Genomic DNA, 21,191 nt, shown 5'->3' with positions numbered 1-21,191 from the left:
CAAAGCAATAGAGCTTGTCAGAAATTTACTGAAATTGTTTCTCAACAAAAATATATTGTGTGTCTAACTGAAATTATTCATGAAAAGTATCTACTTTCTGCTGAAAATTTCAGCTTTTGGTTGAAACACCAGACACTTGAAAATCAAAAAACCTTCCAACCAAAAAAAATTCTGGTTAGAGACAAACTTGCAATTTTTCTGTGAAAATTAAAAATTTCTAAAGAAAAGAGCTCATTTTCTGACTCTCTCTGCATGGCAGCACCTTCTGTTATTGCTAACACACATGCGTCTCCTTGCTACCGAGCTGGACATTACAGAGAGCAATTTAGAGAGAGGCTTAAACAGCAGAATGCAGAAGCAGGACATGCTACAGAAGGGCGTAAAGGCAGAGAGGAGACAGGAGCTGAGGTTTATAACACTTAAAAGGCTGCAGCTTAAACTGCAGAGAAGAAGAATCTCATGCCGTGTTTCGGGTATTCTGCAACAAGGCTTAGTACAAAATGGCAGCTGGAAACCAACCCGTTTTGGATCAGCAGTCATGGGCATGCTTTTGAATAACCACCACACCTGATAAGTTTTTAGGTTTATTGTTGTGCGGCACAAATACCATTAAATACACAGAATCATAGAATATTAGGATCTTAGAAAACACTCTCTCAATAGGAGAGTGGGAAAGCACTGAAACAGGTTACCTAGAGCTTGTTGAATCTCCCATTCTTGGAGGTATTTAAGGCCCAGCTTAACAAATCCCTGGCTGGGATGATGTAGTTGGGGTGGTCCTGCGTTGGGCAAGGGGTTAGACTAGATGTGACCTCCTGAGGTCCCGTCTAACCCTTATGCCCTGTGGTGCTATGATTCTAAAGCAGGGGTGGGCAAAATGCGGCCCCGAGGCTGGATGTGGCCTGCCAGACCATTCTATCTGGCCTGCGGGGCCCCTAAAAAATTTAGAAAATTAATATTAATTTGCCCTGAGCTGCCTGCCATGTGGCCCTCAATCGCTTGCCCTCAATGGCTCAGTAAGTGGCATTCTGCCCAAAATAATTGCCCGCCCCTGTTCTAAAGCATATCTGTATTCACAGGGCACCAAGGACAGAACCTAGTACTGTGGGCTCCAAAGCACAGAAACTTCCCACCACTTGAGCTGAAGGAGACTCTTTCACTCTTCATGATCTTCCACTTAAAAACATTCTTGCTGTTTTTAACAATAGCCTAAAGAGGCTACTGTAAAAGAACTGTAAGATGTAACAGCTTGAGACTTCATCATCCCAATCATAAGAAGCTACAGAGAAACTTTTGCAGAGTTGCCTGTGAGGCCCTAAAAAATATTCCTGAGGAGAAGAACATAAGCACCTTCTTTTTTAACAAGTAGCTGAAAGAAAGTTTTTGGGATCCAAGAATAAAGCTACTGTCACAATGTTTGATTTGTGGACACCTGATGATGATGATGCACTTGCCTGAAGCTCGTGAATTAATCTTCTCTCTGTCTTGCAATTAAATGTCAGATACAGTAACAGGCCCCTGCTGCTTTTCCACTGTTGTGTTGTTTTTATCTAACAAGAATACTAGCATCCTGATTACAAGAACACTAGCTACATCAGAAACCAACCTGATGGCCCCTTGTAGAAATACCATCCCCTGGGTGACTACCTTTGGTTTGACCTAACAAAACCTTAAGCTCACTGTAACAGGCTTGCAGCCCGGAACAATTAGCCAGCCGGTTAGCAGGCTGCCTGCCTAAGAGGCCACAGCTGGCTCAGTTGATTAGCAAATGAGGGGAAGTTGACTGGCTGACCCAGAAATAAAAGAGGACAGGAAGAGGAAGTGTAGTAATTTGAGTCTCTCCAAGGGGGAAAGGAGAGTGGAAGCTGAGACCTTGTTTGTGGGGGCTCCATTTTCTCTTGTACTCTGTGGTGCAGATTGACCCAGGATCTGAAACTGAGTTTGGATTGTTTTATTTTTGGCTGAGCCCTGGGAAGCTAAAGAACCCAGGGCATTGTAGCCTGTGTTTCTCAGCCCTAGGAAGGGCTGTTACTGAGATTGGCTTGAATTGGCCTGTGAGCTCTTTAATCCAGACAGCCAGGCTAGCTGGTGTCCTGCTATATTCACCAAGAACTATCAGCGTTCAAATAATGTAAGGTTTTTCTTGGGGGGAAGTCAACAAAAGTTCTAATATTTTCAAAGAAAGATGCAGGGGAAAAAAAGAAAAGCCAATTCTGAACTAGCTCTGTTACAAAAACACCTTAATGAAGATCCTCAAAACAAGAGAATGGGGTAGAGTGTAGAAGTAATTCCTCAGGGGCACTAAAGGAGGAAATAATGCCCAGAAGCTGAAGTATAGGGAGGAGAATGTAGTCCCAAGGGCAGCAGCATAATTTTTTAGATCAAGGACTATTTTCCCCCCCCATTCAGCCTTTTCTTATGTTTCTCTCTGATTTTCCCCTTTGCTATCTTCCCATCCTCAGGCTTTGGGGAAGGTCTTGCTGCACTTCTAGTTGTGGTGTATGAAAAGAGCATTTTGTTTGCTGTTTGAGAAATTTTCTCTTTTTTGCACTGAGAGGAGCACACGCAAAGGATCTTTATCATAGGACAGGCTTGAGCCCTCAGTCACATGTATCAGGGATGATTGGTCCTTTCCCACATACTAATCAATTCCAGATATGTGACAGTAATAGCACTGATGTAGAAGAAGACCATCTGTGTATTTTATAATTCAAAAGAAATGTGTTAGAGGGGAGGGGAAAAGCTGCATTGGATGCTGGGAAATACCAGCTTTTATTACAGTGCCACTCTTCTTCCTTTCCTGGGGCCTGCATCTGGTGTGGTATATTTATTTAGTGGAAATATATTTTAAAAAACATCTATTCTGCAATTTGGTGTTATGCTTTACCACTTGTGTACTTTGAGGAAAGCAACTATGCAATTCCTCTGACTGTCTTTTGTGACCAGTGTTTCTTCAGGGTCAGGAAAATGACGACAGTCGAGATGCAAGTGCTGGAGAAGATGTGAATTTTTTCACAGATGTTACCTTGTTAATTTCTAACAGTTTGGAGCCTAGATCTGGCTCTCATGAGCAACGAACAGTTTCTTTTGTGAAGAAGGGAGGAAAAAACTCCTCTGAAAAGGTGAAGTTGAAACCTATTACATAAGCCACAAGGCAAATAAACAGCCTAAATCTAACTCTACCTACATTTTGCTGGAAAGCTCTTGAACAGCCCTCAGTGTCTTTAAAAAGAACATTAAACCAAAGACTTAGAGTTATATCCATGGCTGAAGATTTTAGCCAAAAGCACCCAAATTACACCTTAATGTGTTCAGAATAATAGCCAGCTAGAAAAACTGGCTCCTGACTTTGTGTATATTGAGTTAGAATATGCTCTTTCACTTCCATGAAACAGAGAGAACTAAAAATCCTCCATAATGGAAGTACTGAAGGCACAGACAGAAGTACCAATTTCTTGGTGCTGTTTTCAGAATGGGTGGGGGGGAAAGGGAGTGGAGGGAGTTCAGTCTGGAGTTTTTTCAGCTGGTGGGGAGGGGGCACCAATCCACCCCCCCAACCTCCATTGGTGGCTGGGGAACACCTAGAAGGAGCTCCCTCCACTCCCTTTCCCCCCTCCCATTCTGAAAATAGCACCAGGGCTGGCAGGGCGAAGGGGGGAGGAGGGGCATTACTAGGGGAGACTGGATTCCTCAACTCCCCCCCCCCCTCCCAACAGCAAACTTCTGTTGGGTCTGGGGGATCACTGTAGCTCACAGCACTTTCTGCAAAGTGCTATGAGTTATAATGGGGAGCTGCTCTTCTGTCTGAGCCTTGAAAGTAAATCCAGCATCACTCCAGTGAAAAGGAAAAAACAGAAAACAGTATAGGGGTGTAGGTTGTAGCCGTGTTGGTCTAAAGACATAGGTAGACAAGGTTCTTTGCGTGAATCTGATATCTTTTATTAGATGAACTTAAATAGTTGGAAAACCAATTATTAAGCAAGCTTTCGGGTTCAAAAACCCTTTATCAGGCTAAGGAAGTTTCAGCAGTTGGTGTGTGCTCTTCCTGGATGGAATGAAAAGTAAAGAAGCCAGAGGCTGGTCTCGTATGCATACAAGACAGGTAGTCCGTGAAAGCAGCATAGGACACAAGCTTGGCCAGGATCTGACAACCAGCAGTGGGGCAGTGAAGACTACTGTCAAATACTGTGTGCTCTGCTATTTAAAGTGTTGGGTTTTGTGGGATTTTTTTAAGTATTACATTTGCAAAATTATTTTCATTTCTTAGCCATTTTAAATTAAACCCATCATTCAAGCTTAATTCTGCTACCCTTGCTCAGCTGGATTACCACATGGACTCCAGTGTCTAGTGCAGTGATTCTCAACCAGGGTGCCACAGCACCCCAGGATGCCTTGAGATCCTTTTAAGGATGACGTGGGTGCTATGCAATACTAACTAGGTGTGCAAACACCTACACATGATTCACATGATGAGCCCTGAGATTTTAAAGAAGAATCCAGTATCAAAAACACTCTGACCTGTTGTTGTCTTAGTTCTTTATAACAGAGGAATTTCTCTGTTATTCTGTAGTCAAGAAAGGGGTGAAAATTAAGAGCTGGCATTTTCCAAGGGGTGTCTGGAGTCTGAAAAGGTTGAGAACCACTAATCTAGTGAGTAAGAGGGCCTGGCTTACCACTACTTCCCTCTTGTATTTTCAGCAGTATAACTCCATTGTAATGAATAAGGAATTTAATCCAGAATTTGGTTGTGATGTCATCTTGAGGTTATCAGGATTTTGCCATTTTTGTGTCCTTCAGCCAGGTAGTGAATTAGCATAACAGAACATTTGAGGAACGTTTTCATTGGATACTCTGCAATTCAGGTGACCATACTTTATTGGGTATCCAGAATCTGTCCCCAGGCCCAGTTCTATCAGGCACAACAACATTCATCAAGATTTTATAAGATATACTTGACAGAAAGGCATTATGCAAAGACAAAAATGTAACATTATAATAGAGCAAGTTGCATTTTTCAGACCATTTGACATTTTTTACCTTTGATTCTGAATGTGCTCTATATTGTAATCTGTTTTGGAAAGATCTCTGCACAATGAAGGAGTCTGCTGCCCTTTTCAGTTTATAATGTCACCAGAAATTGAGTCTGTTTAACAGATGTGGAATTCATCATTTCAGCCTTTATCCTACATTAGAAAGTCACTTTTCTATTACCTGATCCAACTGTGTGCTATAGATGCTGCAGGTATCTACAGAAGCTACATAAAAGCAGGTTTTCTTTACGTATTAAAACAGCCATATTCCCCCTTATATTTTAATTAGAGAATAGATTCCATAAGAGAAACATATACAACCAGCTTACTGTGGCATGAAACACTGCAGGCAAAAGGGAAGACAGTGAAGATTGGTTGCATATAATAGACCATATCCTCAGCTGTTCAGTGTTATTCCATTTTATCTGAATCACCTCAGCTCAGAAAAAAGATGACAGTCATGGCCTGTCCCTCAGGAAACCCAACACACTTTTGAGAATCCTTTGCGCTGCCTAAAGCAAGTGCATACGAAGTATCTCTGTCCTCTTCCTATTTTTTAGATCCGTTTCCTATTTCGTAGATCATCTTGAGCAATAACAGTCTGGATGACAGCCAGAATCTCCACTTTCCTCACAACTGTTCTGCCACTGACTGGGCAATTTACATAATCTCTCTGCCTCTGTTTCCTTACCTAGAAATGGTAAAAAATAGATATCACCTTTCCTTATAGAAATGCTGCAAGGAGTTACCTAGAGAGGTTTGGTTCATTCGCATCTCAGCTTTATTTAAAAATTCCTTCAATTTTTAATAAAGGTGCCAGCTCTATGCAGGCCTCTGGTGTCTGTGAAGGCCTTGGCTCCCATCCCAAGCTGCCACCAATTTTGCTGGAGCTGTTGCAAACAAACAAATATTTCTGCCCTCTTTGGCTGACACAAATCCAGTAGCAGTACTACATACAGCTGCACTCTCATGTGCTTTTTGTTCTCCCACCCTCCTATCCAGCACCTCCTGCTGCCGAAACTAACATGATGAGAGGCTCACAAGAACTCTGCAAGGAAAAAGATTTCTCTTTAGACAGAGGGCAGCCTGGCTTCTTTGGACTAGGTGGTGTTCTAAGCATTAAAGGCAGAGAACAACCATTAATTATTCATTACAGATGAGGAGAGCAAGTCTTTCCTTGGATTACCTGAAAAATAACATGAACCTCCATTAACCCCCTTACAATTGCAATAATATACAACCGGAGCAGGACTTAAACTAACAATGTTGCTCCCAATCAATTTCACCTGTCACATTTACAATCTAGGAACTGTCTGAAACACGATAATTTGCTAAGAGAAAAAAAATCCAGACTTATTAGATAACATTTACCTAGCAGCTTTGGCCAAGTTCACTTATCCTCAATTTCCAACAGCAAACTTGTTCCTCCCTCATATTTTATTGCATTTTCATTTACATTTATGCTAGGTCCTTCCATAATAATCATGCTGATTCCCTCAGCTCAGTGAAATAAACATTAATTCACAAGCTAAGCAAAAGAAATTAAATGTGCAAATCCCCAAACTGAGCAGGGAAAACACAATGAAATTAAGTGCAGATCTATTCCCAGGCACTTTCAAATTTCCATATTTGTGTAATAGTGCTTAGTCAAAAAAAAAAAGAAAGAAAAGAAATTGCTTTAAATCTATAGGATTTATTAAAGAACCAAAGAGGCAAGTTTAAAGAAGTAATTAATTACAACTTATGGAATTCTCCAGTCATTTTTCTAGTATTTCCCAGTATTTTTGCTAATCTTTGTTAGTTCAAGTAAATCAGAAACCTGCTGCTTTGATTTTCACATCTTCAGAAAGCTTGTTTTTCACTTCTCTCTTTTTCTGCTATTTCTTCCATTCCCTGTGGAAAGAAAATGTGAAATGGAAATGGCCCATTGCTGCTCTAACTGACACGGGTTTTAAATCAGTTGTAAGGCACTGGAAGTCTAATGAACTTGACCATACCAGTAATTACCCCTGATTTAGTTTTGAATCAACAAGTTTCTTAGACATATGCTTAATTTTGTTGTTAGTGCAACTGCTTATATTGGAACTTGAAGTTGGTACATGCTTAATTATGACTCTACAGCAAGTGAAAGAAACTCAAGCCCAAACTGATGGTGGACCAGATTCCCCCCTGGGATAACTCCACTGCCATCAGTGGACTTCCTTTAGGGTTGAATCTGGTCTCCAAGCTTTGTGCCAGGTGCTACTATTTTTAAAGAAATCTGAAGTAGATAGGTAGTAGGAACCAAATCTCCCACCAGGATAAATTAGCATAACTCCTTTGAAATCAGTGGGCCAGATCCCAAACTTGGTGTAGATCAGCGTAATTCCTCTGAAACTGATGGACTAGACCCTCCAGCTGCTGAAAATCAACATAGCTTTACTGAAATCAAATGTTAGATTCACAACAGCTGAAGAAGTAGCATTGTATTTCTGCATTAAACACCTTCCAATCAAAATAGGAAGAAAAAAAGGATGAATCTGTGGGAAAGTGCTGAGGGTTCAATAGCACCTTATTTTTTTCATACACTCAGTCTGGATATGATGTTCAGTGGTTTAAAGTGGGGTGGGCTACTTGTTTCCTTCTTTCTTTCTTGGTTCTTTCTCACCTCAAGATCATGAGGTGTTCATGTCACTTGGGATCGCAGTCAAGGCTAAGGGTGTGTGATGTATACGGGATAGATCTGGGCCCTGGGCTAAAGATGCTGGATCCATCCCAGGAAGGTCCAACCCAGTCCAGGGTGGCATGGAGGATCAAGCAGCATATAGCTGATAGGCATGAGCTTCTTCAGCACCCTCCTCCACAGCCTTCCCCAGTACAGTCTTGTGCCTGTACTTACCCTTGCTGCACAGGGACTGGGTATCTCTAGCAAGGATAAGCACAGGAGGCTTGAGCCCTCCAGGGGCGAAGAGAGGGGGGAAGAGGGGGCAGGCAGAAACATACAGCCCACGACAGGGGTCTGGGTTGTAAACCCTGACCACAGGGGCAAAATTTTGCCAACTTCTTGTCTGGGCCCATGTCTAAAATCAACATGCTGAATGCAATAGTGATGCTTTGAGACTCATTCAGTGCTTGGGTATATACATTCTCAGGCCTTGCTCAGCTTCTTAGAGCCCACAGAGGAAGAGGCAGACGGACAGGTCCTGCCTGAAATCAGCTGCAGAACTGCCAGTTGTCTTGTGTACACCGTACATCTCGGGATCAGACTGGAGAATGTCATGGTTCAGCAGTCTGAAAACAGGACAAGAATCTGAGTCCCAAAAACCTGTACAGATTTAGTACCTGTCAGTTTTTCTTCCCTTTTCCATCTCAACAAAAACCACCTCAGTCATTCTTTACCCTGCCTCCCTAGACCCCCTCTTCCTCCCATTTGAAGACCAGCAGGTCTCCCGTGGCACTCAGCTGGCTAAGGAGGAAGGCAGTAACTGCATTTCTCCCCAGCAAGGCTACAGCTCCTCTACCAAATTCCACTGGAGGGACCTTGTGTCTAATACTCTGGCATCTACCTGCTCCTGCTGGTATCAGAAAATCCAGAGGTTTATGGCTAGAAGGTCTTGTTTTTCTACTCAGGATCATACTGATTTGGCAAATGAAGGGAAAAAATCCTTCCAGACCCCAAGGTCAGACTGGTATGGACTATGGGGTTGGTTTGCCTTCCTCTGTAGCATGGGTATGGTCCTTTACCTAGAATCTTCTGAGCATATACTAACCAACTATGTTATGTCCTTTGCTTTTCCCTCAGCATGTCACTGGGTGTTCATGGTGTCTTGGATATCATTCCTTGTAGTTAAGGTGAGGGTCTGAGATGGAGATATCGGGGATTCCTTCTGTTAATAATTGTTTATGAACACATGGGACTGGCTTCAGTGGCCCAGGAGATCCCTTCCAGTTCTGTACTCTTATGCTTCTACATGCCTGCCTGGGATATGACTTCTGTTATCACCTTGTAAGATTCATTCTTTCCTTCTACATTATATAGTTTACAGCAAGATATTCAATATTCCAGGGAAGTTTAAATGACAGGAATTCCTGCCCAAAATCCTGTATGTCCTCTGCAAGTATCTTTTATTTTGTCAATTCTCTCGGAATCGATTCAGGTTCTACTGGTTCACAAACTACTAATTAGTGAATAAATTCCACCCTTCTTCTAAAACAAGTTACTTATGAAAATGTCTATCCTTACAAATATCATACTGTATTTGAATCCTAGTTCCAAAATAACATGGAGGTTTGTATATACACATTACTGTAATAAAGTCAAAGTTCAATCATACACAGAGTTTATTAGATTTTGTTTTATTCTTTGCCTTGAATTATTCATTGACTATCTATAATTTCCTAAAGAATAATTTCATAAAGTGCTGCAGCAATAAAACTCCATATACAGCACACCAACGTGGATGGTATTTATGATGCACTCACAGAAAGATCATCCCGTTACATTAATCATGTAAAAGTATTGAAAAAATTATATTTAATCATTTCTATTTGAAAATAAAACCTGCTCAGAGCCTTAAAACCTGCATGAAACCAAGAATTACATTTCATACAACATTTCCTGCAACAATATACATAATTATTCAATTCTTACAGGTTTTTCTGGGGTTCAGTGAGCACTCATGTCATTTTCTCTGAACTGTGATCTGTATTTAATCTTTTTGATTTAGTAATTTTTGCTTAGAATTTTCTATGTTTAAAAACTGGAGAATTAATTGCATAAATATTAGGGGTCAGGTCCTTTGATACAGCCGAGCTGTACTGTAAAATATGCCGCCTCTGCATTTCAGCCCTGATTCTGGGGACAACCAGGAATCAGTTCAATACCAGCGTAGATTAACTGACAGATGCCTTTGCTGCAAGAAGTTCTAATAACAGATACCAGTCACTACCACCGAGTTGCCCAAGCCCATCTTCACTCAGCAGCTGTTCTGCAAAAGTGCAGTCTGGGAGACATCAATTGCTGAATGTATCTGCATGTACCTTCAAGCCAGCTAGCAGGCAGCAGCCGAAGCCTTACTCTGCTCAGCAATGGAGCATAGTGGAGAGCTCTGCTACCCTGAAAGGGCTTTGAGGATGAACGTGTTCCAAGTTGTGCTTAAAGTCCTAGCGGCAAAACTTTGTAGTGCGCACTAGGGCAGCATGAAAAGAAGCTCTAGAGAATCCTCAAGTGGCCCAAGGATGGCAAGTAACCATTTATAATCACGGTGCCCAAGAGAGGAAATTGGAAGTAGGAGACTGGATGTTAATACAACTACCAGATCAGGAGATGAAGTTACTTGCTGGTAGCAGGGTTGCTAGGTAGGACCCACAGATTATGAGATCTACCAGTCAGACAAGCAGAAGCCAAAACAAGTGTACCACGTCAATATGCTGAAACCATGGAGAATGAGAGAGGCTGTATAGATGACACTCTCCCCTGAGGATCCGGAATCGGGACCCTCTCCAGGAAAGGAGGAGAAGTAGAAAGATGTTGACCTAGCTCCCCAGTTGTCAGAAAGACAACAAGGACAAGCAGCAAAACTAATCGAAGAACAGAGACGTATTCCAAGAAATGCCAGGGGAGGCATTGGATAGAAACACCTCTAGGTCAGGTGGTCAGAAAGAACTGGAGGAGGATCCCACAAAGACTACAAAGCAAGATAAAAGCAGAAATAGATATGATGCTAAAAGGGGCATAATATAAGAATCCCACAGAGAGTGGCAAAGCCTGATGGGAAGATTTGCCTATACATTGATTTCAGAAAAGTGAATGCGTTGGCTAAATTTGATGTGTATCCAATACCAAGAGTGGATGAGACAGTAGAAAATACTGGGCAAGCCTTCTATATATCCACCCTGGATCTAACTAAGGGCTATTGGCAGATATCATTAGCACCAGAAGAAGATGGCATTTGCCACCTCATGGGGCTTGTTCAGATTTGATGAATTCTGTTTAGACTGCATGGAGCAGCAGGCACATTTCAATGCCTAATGGACAAAGTATTGGCACCCCGTTGTGGTTATGCAGTGGCCTACATTAACTATATCATTGTATACACCCCAGACTGGGAAGAAACATCTAATGGCCCTTTGAGCTGTACTTCAGGACCTAAGCAGGGCAGGGCTGACAGCCAAGCCAAAGAAGTGCACAACTGGGAAAGAGGAAACCCGCTACCTTGGTTTCCAGGTCAGAAGTGGACAGATATAGCCATTAATAGACAAAGTAGAAGCCCTTCGAATGTACCAAGCACCCAGGAAGAAGAAGCAAGTGATGTCATTCCTCGGATTGGCAACTAGTACAGGAATTGTGTGCTAACTTTAGGGAGCAAGTAGTGCCCTTCACAGAGGCAACATGAGCTGGGGCCCAAACGAAGGTGATTTGGACACCTGAAGTCGAAAGCACGTTCCAGGAAGTAAAAGAAGCACACTGTCAATCACCCCTGTTGTATACACCATATTTTAATAAGGCATTCATGGTGCAGGCTGATGCCTCAAAAACAGCCACTAGCACTGTGTTAGTTCAAAGGAATGGAAATGAGGAGCACCCACTGGTTTATACAAATAGAAAGCTGCACCCCTATAAGAACTATGCCACGATAGATAAGGAGTGTTCAGCAATTAAATGGGCTGTAGAAAAACTCTCAGGTACTATTTGTTGGGACCAGCGTTCCTTATAAGCTGCATGGTGTGCACAGCCGCACAGTCATGCTCATGCTGTGCTGCCAGGCACACCTGCACAGCCGTGCATGCCACACAACTTAGAGGGAACACTGGTTGGGACGTACATTCACTTTAATCACCGATCATGTCCACTGCAATAGCTACAGAGTTGGAAGACACACAATGCTAATAAGGTGGGCCCTCAGCCTTCAGCCTTACTGTTTTGGGAGAGAACACTGTCTGGGAAACCAGAATGTGGGCACCAATTTCTTCTCATGAAAATGAGGCAGAAGAAAGTTTGGAAAAATAGGTAAAACCCCAGATGAGAGAGAAGAAGGGAGGATGAGGGTGTAATGGGGAACCCCGGCCCTGTTACTGGAGAGTGGTGCAGAGCAGGGGTTAAGGGACAGCCCTGTAGACAGGACAGCTGACTGGGGATATCACATATCCATAAGAGGGCTCAGGCCAGAGCAGGGTTACCATATTTCCAGTTCCAAAAATGAGGACACCTGTCAGAGGGATACCTCACTCCCCACCCACAACCCTGCCAATGCCCCTCACTCCCAGCCTGCAGCCTCCATCCCTGCTGGTGCCCCTCACTCCCAACCCACAGCCCCCTGGCCCTACCAGTGCCCCTCATCCCTCCTGCCAGGCTATGCTGGTACCCCTCAGTGCCAATCCGCAGCCCCCCACTTCCTGCTGCAGCCCTCACTCCTGACCTACAGACCCCTGGCCCTGCTGGTAACCCAGACATGGTAACTCTAAGCTAGAGCTATATAAACCCTGGGATGCACCAGTCAAGGAGGCCAGTGCTGAGAGTCACAGAGTGTGGAGCTCCTGACAGCAGCATGGCAGGGCCCCCAGATCTACAGTGGGGATGGAGGAAAGCAGCTCTGCAGACCTTGGAATAAGGAAGAGCTACCTGGGGGCACAGAGAGTGAGAGAGAGATACTCGTTATGCAGGCAAGTGACCTTTATTTTATGTTAAGCCCAGCAAGGGTTTGGGTGCCTAACAGAAGTGTTTTAATTTAAGTTACACTAGTAGTTTGGTTGGAGGTCCCATTAGTGTCTTAGAGGCACACAATTGTCTTGACTCTGCTGGGGGCAGGTTCAAGGCAGAGCAGGTGCTGAGCCCAGAGCAGGGCAGAGCACGGGGCCACAGAGCCCGAAGCAGAGGGGAGACAGGGGTGGGGCCCAGCACCAGAGAGAGGCCCAGAGGCCAGGCCTAGAACAATGGGCCATGGCTGCAGGACCAGTCAGAGTAGTGGGGTGGAAGCCAGTAGGGCAAAAACCCCAACAAGAGAAGGAATGCCTGAAGTGGCTTGGAGTCAAAGAGACAAGTGTCCCACCCAACTGGTGAATCAAAAACAGCTGTGAGGCATGTGGCATGGTGTAGGGGAGGAATGGAGCCACGCAGTAAGCCCTTAAGGCATTGACCCCTGACACCTGGGGATCATCAGTGTAAGATCAAGGCAGTCTCCTGTGCTTTACTAACCATTTACATCAAGGTATGGCAGGAGAAAAAAGGTGGCCTCCCCTGAGAACAGGGTACAAGAAATTTGCTCAGCCTCCAGGGACTTCACAGCCACGCCTGGAGATAGCTTACTGTTATAGACAGTACACCAAATCCATGACCACATCCAAGATGTTTCAAAAGCTAAATACCATGTAGCCAATACAGCTCTCCTGCTGCACGAAAATGAAAAATAAATATATCTGAGCATGAATGCAAACATGTCAAAATATACTGTGATGGGATTGTCATCTTTTTCTGGGCTGCAGAACTAGTCTATAACATCAGTTCATGTGCAAACACCAATACTAATTGGTTTGTCATTTAAAAAATTAATCTTACTGAAAAATTACATCTTTATGTCACTTAACAAGCATAGATATATGTATTTTTTTTTATACCCAGAGATATTTGACAAGTCTCCAGTCCCTGTAAAGGAAATGGAGAATAAAAGGTTTGGTGTCATTCTTGCATGCTAAGCTCTAAGCTTTGAAAATTAATAACTTGTTTGAAATAGTTCAGCCTCCTATACATGATCCATCCTGTAATGTTTCAGCTGATTTTGATTCTCTTTGTGCAGAAACCTTTTAGCTAATCATTTTCATCTCTTTGTGTCAATAAATCTTGTACCTCTAGGGCAATGACTTTTACTCAGCAAATGTTAAGCAGAAATAAAACTGCACAGAACAGTCAATGCATTAGAATTTCAATAAGAATTTAGCAATATATTGATCCACTTCTCCCCCTTCTGACTCTTCATTATTATGTCACTTTTGCCTCCTGTGCTCAATAAGAAAAAAGGCTAAAATAGTATGTGACTATTGTGCGCGCGTGTGTGTGTGTATGCACACACACACTTATGGGCTTTGGGGAATGTAATAAAAATGTATTTTGAATGGCTTCCTTGCCACCAGCAAAATAAAAACATAGCTTTTATAGTTATAAAGGAAAATGGTCAGGGATCTATCCTTGCAGGGAAGGGTATAGGCAGTGGCACAGTATTAGTGAAATGATAAATTGGAGCAAGTTCTTTTGCTTTCTCTGTACTGAGCTGATAAAATTAGAAATTAGCTACTAAAACTGAAAACAAAGCCCACAATGGAAAGACATGTTTCTAGCATGCTGGTATATTGATTACCTTCTCGATGCACCTGCAAATATCTGGGCTTACCCAGGCTTCAAACATATGTCTTCTAATACTCTATACTAGGGGTGCCACTGAGCAAAAAATAGCTGTTGTGATTATTTGCCTCCAGACATGCCACAATCCGAGCAACCCAGCCCTGGACTCTGAGCACTGTCCCAAGCCAGTACCTTTCATTCAGTAGAAATCATGAGAGATGAGCTTGAGCAGTACATGGAAACAGGATAATTATTGCGTCCCCAATACGTTCGCATAATCAATTTGAAAATTTTGGGCTTTTTAGGAATTTACCACAATTTTTTCAGTTTTTTTTTAAGTCCAAATTTTCATTTTCTGTGGGGAAAAAAAGATGGAAATGTTCAGGTTCTCTGAAAAAAAATAAGGAAAATTTTAATCCACATGAAATGTTTCCATATTTTTTTCAGTTTGACATGTTTTTCCATGTTTTGACAAAATCAAAGTTCTGATAAAACAATGCTGTCTGACTCTAATGTAAATCCAAAGCAAAATTAGAGCACACACAACTGAGTTCAAGGCCATAAAGTACATGCACTTCTACAGCAGAATGCACATATGCTTGAAGGACTCAAACTCCTCTAAGATAACTTTTGTTTCCACATTTAGCAAATATTGACATTTTATCTCTTTGTTTTGGCTGGAGCTAAAATTATCTCCATGTAACTCTTATGTTTAACATCAGCAACAACTTCAGTTTAGCCAACTACCTATCTAACTCTTAGCTATTTATTTAGAAGGCACGGATCACCTGGGAATTTAAGCACGAGACTTGTGTTGTCTTGCTAGGAGATACCAAAGTATCTTTTGCTGTGTAGCATCTTCAAGAATAGATCTCTGCAATCTGCAGTGCTTAAATATTTGTCATTGCCAATTAACCACTGGTTCTGCAGAACCAGCAGGGGGAGTAATAACCACTGACTTTCCTGAGAGCATAAAACTATATATAAACTTGCTGAATTAGTTCTGATGTTTGAGCAGCCAAATACACTAAAAAAGGTGCAGCTTGATTCTTTACTGACTCCAAATACAGAATGGATGCAAGGAAGGAAGGATGAGAAGAATACCAAAAACCCAGGCACTAAGGTATTTAGAACACAAATTATTTTCTCTTTTAGGTTCTAACAAATAAGACCAATGAAATGGACTGAGGGTAACATTTGGAGAGACCAAGTATAAAAGTCATTAGGACTTAGCTTCTAAGGGTGCAGCTCACTTTTTTGAAAACTGAGCTTACAGTTCTAAGGTCAACTCTCCACTGGAAAGGATTTGCCAGCACAGTTGTACCAGCGTAGTTAGTCCAACAGACAGTTGTACAAACAACCTACCACAAAGTAGGGTTGGGCTTTACTGGGGGTTGGGCTTTACTGGGTATCAGCTGTTCTGCAGTATCCGCTCATAAACCTGCCCTTACTCCTCTGGTAAGTGGAAGCTGAACTATGATAACTTATGTTTTTCTACTGCCAGCTGAACTACCTCAGTTTTCCTTCCATTTACCTGGAAGTATGTGAATGCACTTGGTCAGATACATTGCACATGACCTGCTCCACAGTAAGTCCCATCCTGTGTTATCGAACTGTTCATATGTCCAAACCATTAGGGTACACACAGGTGGTAACAGCAAAAAAGTGCATTTCCCTGGTACACTGGTAAATTGGTGCTTTTGAAAACTGTACCTCTTATGCACTTAAATGAACAACAAACCAGAAACAGCCTTTTCAAATAACTAAACTATGTCCTGAAAGTTCCCAGACATTTAATTTCTGCCAATAACCAACAAAGCAGTTACACATGGGGTTTTTTTTCCATTCTACTCCAACGCCTTATAAAAATCGACCTTGTCAACATGAAATAAATAGGACACGACTCACACTCAAAAGTACATCTGAGCTTCAACCTTTGCACCCAGTACAGAGTTGTTTCCCAAAAACTGTGGGAGTGTTCTGGCCCAGAGTTTTAATTTAGGTTCAAGAAATCTCCTAACCACTCTTGTGGATTGCCACATACGGTATACGCAAACAGAGACACGCTTTCTGTAACTTCACTAATGCTGTAACAAATGCAGCGTGATAGTGGATTGCTTATTGGTGTAGATCTTGCTAGAAGAGGAGAGATCACATGACACATTGATTTAACATTGATTTAATTCAGTGCAAGCTGTTCTACTTTAGCTGTGTTGCTATTTGCCCCTAGAGGATTTCATTGACTTGAATATAAAATATCTTATTGACCAATTCTGCTTTGGAACACAGCTAAGCACAAGGAAAACCCCTGCCATTGGCTAATCCCTCTTTTACTAGTTACCAAATTTGGTCATAAAAGAATAAAAACAGAGAAAGAAGTCAGCAGGAAAAGGACTAGGAGTCCATAGGAACTTATGAAATCTGAACTTTATTCCACATAGGTTCTTAAACCCTCCTCATCCCTATACTATCTAAGTAATTAAACAAACATGCATCCTGTGAGGTTTATTCTCTCTCTCATTGCTGGGGAAGAATAGTATGTAAAGTATTTAGTGATTTCTTTTTCAATGCCCACCCTCTAACTATTACGCTAGAGAAGGCAAGTTGGAGAATGTACCTGGCACATGGGAGTGAATAATGCGGAGATTTGTAATCATCCTTTATTGCTGGAATAGCGCATTCTACAGTCTCAGTCTCTTTCCACTTAACTCTGCAGGGTTTTGAGGTATACTGGATAGAAAGGATTCACAAGAGTATTTTGTAATTATCTTACCCGAAAGGATAAGAATGCCTGCTGTAAGGGTTAAACTTCCCCAGCTGGTATGAAGATCAGCTACACAGTGGTAGGCCACCTAATAAGCTAATCATCCTCTCTTGGGGCTGAGCAGACTGAACATTAAACCAGTATGCCCCATTAGCTCTGAACACAGACTTATGGACAGCCCATGGAGCTGTGCAATGTGTTACTCCTGAAGCAGCTTCCCGGCCTGCACACATCCAGCCTTGGTCTCTGCTCCTGCCTGGTTGCCCCAGTATTCTGGACTCCACCTCTTACTGTCTTGACCATGGTATCTGGATCTTGATCCCTGAATCTGGTCTCTGGATTCTCTCCCAACTTGGTTGCTGATTCTACCCTGCTCTACAGGACCACCTACTTACTTCAAAGTGACCATACCTTTACTGACAGGTTAAGGTTCCACCAGATACAGAATGAGGGAGGCTGAAGTCCTCACTTATTTAATAACTCACCTAGGACAGTCCGAGTGCTGGTGCCACGGAAGCTTCCCTTCAGTGCCTCATCAATGAAAGAATAAGCCTGTGCGAAAAAGGAGGAGTTCGCTAACAAAAAGTCCACTCAGTCCTTGGCTTTACTGCTGAGATAGTCAGCTAATGCTGCTGTAGTAGGGTTCTTCTGTCATTTCTTTTAACATGGACTGTTGATCACTGAAAAATATCTAGAGCCCCATCACCACATTGTATTTCCCTATTTATAAATCTACGGAATATGGGATCCCTTTACTAAGGAACAGCAGTTATTCACATAACCCCTTAAAAGAAACTTCTTTATTACTGAATGAAAATAATCCTTAAAGCTGGTAAGAGATGTCAGACAAAGTCCTGCTTGCTTCCTTCAAACATGAATAACCATCAGAATCTATTAAGGGACCATCATTTAGCGTCTCCTGCTGACCTGCATGTTAAGTAAACAAGGCCCTGATCCTGCAATTCACTGTACCTAGTTGCTTGTGTCAAGTTAATGGGAAGACTGGAACCTAAAGAGTTTGGCCATGGCCCCAGCGAAGTCAGCAGAAAAACCTTCAGTGGGCACGTCTACACGAGATGCTACTGCACAGTAGTGTTGCTGGGCACTAACCGTAACATGATGCTGCTGGGCTGTAGTAACAAGCTACTGCACGGTAGCTCATTGCTACTGAGCAGCAGCATCACAAAAAACCTGCAGGGTAAAAAAAACCTGCGTTACTGTGCAGTAATGCCAGTTACTTGCTTATGCAAGTACAAAATGACTGCACAATGCTGACTGCTCAGTCCGCTGCTCGTGTAGATGCAGCCTGTGATTCCAAAAAGAGGCAGAGTACCTTCGTGCCGCTCCTGTCTGAAGGCGCTGATCTTATACAAAAAGACTCAGATTCACACCATTTCTGCTGAGGGGGAAAGCTGCCAAGGCAACTGCAAACTCCATCAGGTTTTGGCTGCAGCATTTCCTCTGTAATTAATGCAGTCAGTCTCACCCCTCCCACACAATGTCCCATCTAACATAGTCTCCTGCAGAGGGGGGGAGGGTACAACTCCATGCTGCCACTGCCCCATCCCCACCCCCACTGCTGCCAGGCCCTGGCTCTGGTCAGACTGCAGCCCTGTGCCCCGCGCCCCACTGGTGGTGCAGAAATCCAGGGAAGCACCTGCCCCCCATGTTCTCCCGACACATCGCATATACATAAACCGGCACTTCTCTCTTTGCCCTTTCAGGTGGAGATCCAAACGATTTTTGTCCTTTCTATCCACAAAAATGAAGAAGTGAAAAAACCACATTCTGTATCTTGCTTAATAAACGCATCTAACTTTAGCAAATGGACAAAGTTAGAACCTTCATTTGTTACAAGGTTATTTTTTAGTATCAGGAACTCTAGGAGAGTATCCTTTGAAAGGTAAAGAAATTTTGGCTACCTGGGCATAAAGAACTGAGTATTTTCACCTGTTGCTATCTTTGGCTTAAGAGGAAATTAAGACATAGTTCAAGTAGTGAAGTTACAGTGCTCTGTAAGATCAGAGAGAAGGTGGAATTTCAGAAGGTCTCACCTCCCTTGACTGTGTCTCTAATATACATATCTGTAGTGGCACGTGTTAAAATTTTCTATGACCAATACAGTACACAGAGAGATCGCAACATAAGACTGTTATTAGGAACTGCATGCACTGATATATGGTATTTTCTTGTACACAATACACACTGGAATAAGATGCACAGTTTATTTTTGAAAGGCAGAAGAAAAAAACAGCTTAGTAGTAAGTAACTGAATAGCAGCAGCTAGAGAGCCAAGCCTGCTCATTGTTCTTCTTTCTGTGGATCAAACGCAGTTACTTCTGGTTTTGCCCAGCAGAAGCTTAAGCAGCAAAACCTGCTGTTACCATATTTCCTCACTTATAATGTGCACTGAACAATTCCAGCAACAAGTTATTGTGGAAAAAAGGTATACGCTATATGTGAGAAAATACGGCGTATGGAAATAAAAGCATTTATTTTGGTATTGCACAAGCAAACTTGCAATTAGAGCTGGTCAAAAATATGCTCCATAAGCCTTCAGAGAACATTTCAACTTTTCACTAAGAAACAGGCTTTTAGCTAAACATTACTAAAAAGAATATCAGTTTTCTCACCGGAAACCAAACAAAAGAAAACTAAACAAAATGTTCAGGACTTGTGGTAGAGATGATATCTTTTATTAGACCAACTAGAATGTTGCAAAAAAAATTGTTAGCTTTCTGAGGACTGACAACCAGCTGATTGTTGGTCTCAGCCCCTGCATCCCACTAAAGACCTGAACTCATATTGTCTTTGTGGAGCAGTCTGATGGTAGCTGAATGCATGTTAGTTTATACGATCTGGAGATACTCCTCCCATGAAAAGTTGTAGCTTTACTAAGATATGATCATATTTAGGATGTTTCACGGCTTGAATGTGCAGAAGCCCTGCATCTTAAGTGCAGTTAAAAGGTAACGTGCAGTTAAAAGGAAATTCATTTTCTTTCTGCAATACTTATATATCCCCTTGTTAATAATGTATCTGAGTACATCACACAGACGCTTACCTGTACAGCACTCCTGCAGTTTGGGCACTACTTTTACAGATGGGGAATTGAGGTGAAGAGAGAGGGATGCGACTTGCCAGGGTAAACAAGAAAGCTGTAAGAAGGCAGGAGGTTGAATCCAGGTCTCCTGAGCCCTAGGTTAGCATCCTAACCACCATTTTACACTTTTTGTATCCTCCTCTCAACACCACCGTGGCTTCTCCTCGTTTCAGGGACAGAAAACAGAATAAAGGGCTGTCCCTATGATTTTTTCAGATAAGACTTGTGTTTGGCTATCAGAGCCAGACTGCTATTTTCAGGAACGAAGACAACCAAAATAGGAAATTGATTTCTCAGTGTGGTGACTGTAGCTCTCTTACAGCAGCAGGATAACACTGGCCCTAAGTGAGGTCCAGATCAAGAGCTGGATATTCCTAAACCTGACACCATCATTTTATATATGTAATGCCCATCTCCATCCTTCAACCAAGCTGTAAAGAACCTGTGTAAGTGTCATATAACCCCAGAGGTACAGAAGAAAAACAGATCAACTGAAGGGTGGAAAGGAAGAAAAAGATAGCTGAAAATTAGGTAGCATCGCTCAGCACAGAATCTCTGTTTCTCCAACACAGGAATTCGTCTACTAGATCAAAGATGTATGTGGTTCCTCCAATCCAGAAGCCTCTTCCTGACAGAGGCCAGTACCACACACTTTAGAGAAATGTCCAAGAAGCTTTGAAATAAGCATTTAAGGGATAAGCTAGTGCCGAAAATGTCTTCCTGAACCCGATTAGAGTTTAACTTATGTCCTGAAGCAGGTGGTGGTGTTGCTTCCAAGTGCAGGCTTCCTGGAAAGGACCTAAGAAATATTTAAGAAAAATCTTTAAAAAGAAAAAAATGAATGCAAATCTTCTTCCTCTCAGACTGGGGAAATGTAAGTATTGGGAATCTACAATGTATGTTACTTCCTAAGCTGTGCATGTCACCACTTCAGCCATGTCCCCCACTAGAAGACTAATTCTGTTTCATAGTTTTATAGTT

This window comes from Gavialis gangeticus, unplaced genomic scaffold (assembly GCF_001723915.1).
Source record: "Gavialis gangeticus isolate Ggan-Ray unplaced genomic scaffold, GavGan_comp1, whole genome shotgun sequence".
NCBI lineage: Eukaryota > Metazoa > Chordata > Crocodylia > Gavialidae > Gavialis > Gavialis gangeticus.
The sequence above is the reverse complement of the archived record's forward strand: the minus strand, read 5'-3'. Positions refer to the sequence as shown.